This window comes from Lactuca saligna, chromosome 5 (assembly GCF_052625555.1).
Source record: "Lactuca saligna cultivar CGN05327 chromosome 5, ASM5262555v1, whole genome shotgun sequence".
Classification (NCBI taxonomy): domain Eukaryota; kingdom Viridiplantae; phylum Streptophyta; class Magnoliopsida; order Asterales; family Asteraceae; genus Lactuca; species Lactuca saligna.
Window position 1 is genome coordinate 292,250,543 of NC_136421.1, and position 7,057 is coordinate 292,257,599.

General features: G+C 32.7%; 1 pseudogene; it reads left to right on the forward strand.

Moving 5' to 3' along the window:
* The first annotated feature begins 614 nt into the window (after positions 1–614).
* Positions 615–732, forward strand: LOC144999368 (5S ribosomal RNA; annotated as a pseudogene).
* The last annotated feature ends 6,325 nt before the right edge of the window (positions 733–7,057 follow it).

Sequence of the window (7,057 nt, forward strand, 5' to 3'; positions counted from 1 at the left end):
CGGCGGAGAGCTTACGCTCTGTTTATCTAGCCGTAAGCATATTTGTTGTGCCCGGCGGAGGGACTCGTTCCCTGAAAATGACAGTAGTTCCCTAATGTGTCATCAAGGGTGGAAAGAAATGAAAAGATTTATATTGATAAATTGTTGCATCACTTTTATTTTATTGACGTCAATATGCATGAAAACCACGAACTCACTAGGCCCTAGGCTTACCCATTAGAATCTTTAAATGCACGCAAACCAGGAAATAACGTAGCAAGTGGCAGCGGGAATGGAAAGGATAAAGTTCAGACTTGAAGAAGACAACAAGTTTTGAGGAAGATGTAGCGCACCAAGTGTTTAATTAAAATTCTAATTGCTTCCGCTATTATTATTAATAATTACTTTAGTATCTGAATCTTGATTTTTGGAAGTTTTGAGACTATGTTAAGTTATTTTGGTATTTGAAATTTGGGGCGTTACAAATGGTATCAGAGCTAGGGCACGGGTCGATGTGTTCGATGGGGACGTCGAACCCTATAATGGGGGGTGAAAGTGGGTTAGATCTGATCTCACATCGGCTGGGAAGGAGAACTAAACATTCCTTATAAGGGGTGTGGATACCTTCCCTATCACAACGCGTTTTAAAGCCATGAGGGCAGCAGATCCCATAAGAACTCTGCAGTTAAGCGTGCTCGGGCGGGAGTAGTACCAGGATGGGTGACCCCCTGGGAAGTCCTCGTGCCGAGTGGCCCAAAGCGGACAATATTGTGATACGTGCCAGAGGGGATGTTACAAATATTATGAATAAATTAGAGTTTCATGTGAAGCCATATGCACGTTGAATATCGAGTTCATGGCATTAATGCACTTTGATTAATATGTTGCCAATAGAAGAGTAAGGGGGAATCTACCAATATTAAAACAAATTAGTCTAGACGTGTCTTATAGGAGTATTTAAGTTAACTAATTAACTTTATTTATTGTTATTAGTTTTAACGATAATCAGCAAAATGGTTGGTTAATATTATGAATATAATTCAACTCAATCTAAGTTTATTCAGCAAAATTAAAGAAAGTGTGTACGAAATTAGATCAACAATATGTCTTGGTTGAAATCCAAGTGCTCTTGCAAGCTGCATTTTTCTCTCAGGTTCAAGCTTATTTCCTAACTCAAAGTTCATCTCAAGTGTTTTTTAGGGATGAGCTTTTGAATCAAACTTCTTTGAACTCATTTTGCTTGATGATATATAATATTTTTTTGAACTCATTTTCCAAATGTAGGATTATGAAGATGATTTTATTGGTGAGACACCACCGGTAATTAATAATATTAGTGACGGATCTGGAAAAGAAGATGTGCCAAATCCAAGTCCTAAGAAATGAAAAAGAAATGGAGGCGTGCCAAAACCAATTACTAGCAAACGAGAAAGAGCAAGGAATAATGGTAAAGGAACCGCTCCTTGTTGGGTAGCGTTCGAGCCGGTGTGGATTATAGAGGATGATGGTGTTGAAAGGAAAAGTGTGGAATGTATTTATTGTCATACACTACTTAAAGCCGATACGGACCGAAACGGGGCGTTTAATATGAACAAACATTGGAGGAATTGCAAGTTAAACCCGGACAACAAAGAAAAAAAATGATAAAAAGCAAGCCAAAGTGAATTTTAAGAAGGAACCAAATGGTGAGACTAGTGTACAAACATGGAAACATGATGACACTAGGATCAAACGAGCATTACTAGGCCTTTTTACCGTTGGTGAACTACCATTCAAGTATGTTGAAAATGAAGCATTTATTGAATATACTAACGCGCTTAATGGTAGGGTGATCTTGCCTTCTATACATAAAATTTCCCGAGACGTAAGCAAGTTTTACTTAGATGAGAGGAAGAATTATTCAAGTATTTTAGTAATGCAAACACTGATGTACACTTGACAACCGATACCTGGACATCCTCTTGTAAAAAGGTCAATTACATGGTTGTCACGGCCCATTTTATTGATGACGAGTGGGTCATGCACAAGAGAGTCATCAATTTTAGGGAGATAGATACACATAAAGGTGAAGAAATTGGACGAGAGTTACTAGCAGGCATACATGGGTGGGGTATGAAAAATGTTATGTCAATGACCGTCGATAATGCCACGTGTAACGACACGGCAGTTGAATTTTTGGTTAAAATGTTTCCTATGATTTACGACGGTGGGAAACATTTCCACATACGGTGTATGGCTCACATCCTAAACCTTATCGTGAAGGTTGGGTTAAAATACCATATCTATCATGTGGAATGTGTACAAAAGGCGGTGAAGTATATTAGAGGTTCAACACAAAGGATTAAGAAGTTTAAAAAGGCGATCAAAGATGTGGGTTTGGAATTTGTGTGGCGACTCTCCAACCCGATGAAACTCGACATTCGAGTTGTTGAAAACCGCCTACGAGTTATGGGAAGCTTTTGTGGAATTTGGCATCAAAGGTATTACTTTTCTTATTTTGTTTCAGCACATTTTATTATTGTGTCCCGGTTTTTAAAATAGCATGACTCACTCATATGAAGTCGGAATCACTTGATTTTTTTTCCAACATGTAGCTTAGTGTTTATACTTCAGTTTAGAATTTTACAAATCATATTTTGGTTAAAAATTGAATTAGATACAAGCCTAGAAAGATAGCATATCAATGCAACATTTTTTCTGTTTCAGCACATTTTATTATTGTGTACCGGTTTTTAAAATAGCATAACTCACTCATATGAAGTCGAAATCACTCGATTTTTTTCTTCAAAATGTAGCTTAGTGTTTATAATTCAGTTTAGACTTTTAAAAATCATATTTTGGTTAAAAATTGAATTAGATACAAGCCTCGAAAGATAGCATATCAATGCAACATTTTTTTCTGTTTCAGCACATTTTATTATTGTTTACCGGTTTTTAAAATAGCATAACTCACTCATATGAAGTCGAAATCACTCGATTTTTTTTTTCAAAATGTACCTTAGTGTTTATACTTCAGTTTAGACTTTTACAAATCATATTTTGGTTAAAAATTGAATTAGATACAAGCCTGGAAAGATAGCATATCAATGCAACATTTTTTCTGTTTCAGCACATTATATTATTGTGTCCCGGTTTTTAAAATAGCATAACTCACTCATATGAAGTTGGAATCACTTGATTTTTTTTTCAACATGTAGCTTAGTGTTTATACTTCATTTTAGACTTTTACAAATCATATTTTGGTTAAATATTAAATTAGATACAAGCCTGGAAAGACAACATATCAATGCAACATTTTTTTCATTTATTTATATATGAAAGTTTAATTGGTTTTTATTTTTGGATTTTGATAGAAAAATCGTATGAGAAGGATCTACAAAGAGTACCGGATCGTATGTACTTCGAGGCGATAAAAGAGATGGTGGATTTCTTTGAAAAGTTTAAGACGAAAACGGAGAACGTTTCGGCTTCAACAAAACCTTTAGTCCATCGATTAATCCGGGAAATCTTAGATGTGAACTTACATGTTAAAAAATGGTCAACGAAAGTCAACTTTGTTCATTTGATACCCGACATGAAGGACAAATATGACAAATATTGGGGCGACTATGCAAAGATGAGTGATTATGTTTACTTTGCGATCTTGCTAGATCCTACAATGAAGTCTCAATTATTGTTGTATACTTTTAAAGAAATGATTGGTTCCAAGGATGAAAAGTTATCAAAGTCGGAGATAGAATTGAAAGCATATGAAATGCTTTATGAGGTCGAGAGGAAGATTGAGAAATTTTTTAAGACCTACGTGGAAAAATACGACATGAACAGGTCTTCTCAACAACAAAGTTCTCAACAAGTCGTTGATTGTGATGATGATAACGATTTTTTTGGCAACTTCCTTAATAGTGGAGGTGACAACTCGGATGCGTTGGAAAATGAATTAATTATATATTTGAAAGAGCCCCGGGTTATGTACAACAAAAGTTTTGATATCCTAAGTTGGTGGAAACTTAACGGGTTAAGATTCCCGATAGTTGCTCGAATGGCAAAAGGTATTGACTTTTTTTTTTTAATGTTTCATATTTCTTTTAATAACTAATGATGTTACATTTAACAATAATTTAATTTTTAATAGATATTTTGGGGATACAAATCTCAACTGTAGCACCGGAGTCTGCCTTTAGCACAAGTCGTAGAGTTTTAACCGACTATCGTGCTAACTTGTCTAACGTGATAGTTGAAGCTTTGTTGTGTACCCAAGATTGGGTTAGAAAGAGTAGAAAACCTATAATAGACAACGTGGATGACATTTTAAATGATGATGAAGTAGCTATGGGTATTTTATACTTTCAATCCTTGTTATATTTTTATACGACCTTTAAATTTTAGTAAATGCTAACAACATTTTTGTTTTGTGTTTATATAGAGATCGAGGAAGCTTTACACAATGACAAAGCAATGGGAAAGAGACCAATGGAGAAGTAGATGATAGTTAGAAAGAATTATTTTGGTTTAAACTTGATTGGTTGAATTGTACTAAAATTGATATGTGGGGACGAGTTTGTTTTTTGAACACGACTATGTTTTTTTAAAACTTGATTATTGAATGTTATGTTTTTTTGAAACTTGATTATTGAATATTATGTTCTTTTAGAAGCCAACTTAACATGTAAGTATTATGAATTGCATCTAAACTAGTTGTACCTAATTTTTAACCGAAAAAAGTTATTAGTTTCACCTAAATTTTAACCGGTTGTTGTTTGGAAAAATAACCGGAAAACTGGGACCGGTATTGGAACCGGCGGTCCGGTTACCGGTTCTTATACTATCGTACTACCGGTTCCGGTTTCGAACCGATCTGGTTCCGGTCCGGTTCCAACGCTCATCCCTAGCTTAAAGGGTGAATGCTTTTTATTGTTTCATCCAATATAAGAATAAAGATTCAACAACAACGTTCCATATAGAAAGTATTGATTGGAACTAAAAACAGGGCATATCAATGGTAAACGAAAGGCAGAACAAAAAATAATCCAAAGAACCCAAAATAAAACAATATAAAAATATTCAAGGGTTTAAAAAAAAGATTTAAGAGAACCTCTTGTTACCCTGTAGGTTTTTGAAAAATAGACTTGAGGCCAATTCCATGTTTCATCTCGATTGTTTATGCCCCTGCTCCTGATTTGGATAGGGAGATGGAAGACCAAATGGTAACGATGAAATCAGTGAGCAGTAATGGTATATGGTTTTTAGAGAAAACTATTGTCCATGGCGGTCATGTTGATGACTGCACATGGTGGTGAAGGCGGCAAATAATGGTTAGCAGTGATAGGTTTTGAGAAAAAAGGGGCTGGTGGGTGGATTGTGGTAGTGAAGGTTGTATGACGGAAGTGATTGAGCGATGATTGGAATAAACTCTTTCCTTATAACAGTCAGTTAAAAAACATAAAAGATTGTTAATTTCAGTCCCAGATAATCAGGGATTATGAGAGTTATTAGAAACGATGTCAATAATAAACAATAGAAATAGAGGGGTAGCGAACCCTAAAAAAGAGTGATGGTGGCGATGGAGGCAATCAAACAGCGACGTTGCTATTTTGTGGGTCTCCATGATTATTTGGGATTTAATAGGATTACCATTAATGCTCCATTGCTGATTTAAAAAATAGGGATTTTCTAATATGTGCCCTAAGGGCACATATAAGAAGTATTAATTAATCACAATTATTACCATAATTAAATGTTAAACACATTAATATTACCATAATTAAATATAAAATTCATTAATAATCTCTATAATTAATGCATTTCACATTTAATTATGGTAATAATTGTGATTAATTAATACTTCTTATATGTGCCCTTAGGGCACATATTAGAAAATCCCTAAAAAATAATCTGACATATTTGTGTTTCCTTATTTTTAGGAATGAAATTGAATATTGAAGAGCAGGAGTAGGCGGGAAAAAAAGTGAGTATAAGAATGCTATGTGGCAAAAACATAGCCTAGAAATGTGTCATGTGGCAGTTTAGAGAGTGTTTTATTAGGGATAGGGATTTTTTGTATCATTATACTATCATCGGAGTTTTTTTTTTTTTTTTTTTTTTTTTTCTTATCGAAGTTTTTTTTTTCTTATATTAGATTTATATATCTATCAATCATACGTATTTTTTTATATCATCTCATGCATTTGAAACCTTCATACAAATTTTCAAACAACCAATGCATTTGAAACACTATACATTTTCACCTTCAAAATAATTAATCACACATCATGGTGAATTTAAAGCATTGGCATAAAGGAACAATTTATACTTATAAATATGTTCCCAATCTATATGTTCCTAATACCACTCAAAAGTCTCTTAATAATGATTAATCATTTAAATGTTTTCCAACTTATATAATATGTTTAATAAAAAATTAATGGGTATTCTACTATAAAAATATCCATCTCTTTGAGTAGACATACAAATAAAAATCAAATATAAAATTCACAAATAAAACAAGTTTAAAAGTTTTGTGTTAGTTTGAGGGCTTTGGACTATTTTTCGAGCCATATTATTAGGTTAAAGTTTTTAATTTGTACGTTTGTTATATACTATTTTTTTGTTCAAGTATTCTTTTAAGACAATTATTGTATGTTGTGGTTGAAACTTTAATGTAATTAAACTAGATTCATGTTATCAATCATATGTTATAGAAAATGATATAAATAATATTTAATTAAATATTATATATATGTCTGTATGTTTGTATTACTTCAAAAAAATAATTATTAAAAATCATGGATATGTCATATTATTCATAGTATTCATTTAAGTCTCTTTAAAATGCAATTTGTCTATCTTATTACTTTATATTTTAGTATATGTTTAAACTTTTAATTATAATAATAAGAGTCTTTTAATAGTTTTCTTTCATTTATTAATAATATTAAGTGGTTTTAAAATTAATAAACAATAATTATAAATAATAAAAATTATGGATATGTCATATTATCCATGCAATTCTCTTTTGAAATGCAAATTCTCTATCTTATCAGTTTATTATTTAGTGTATGTTTTACATTTTAATAGTAAT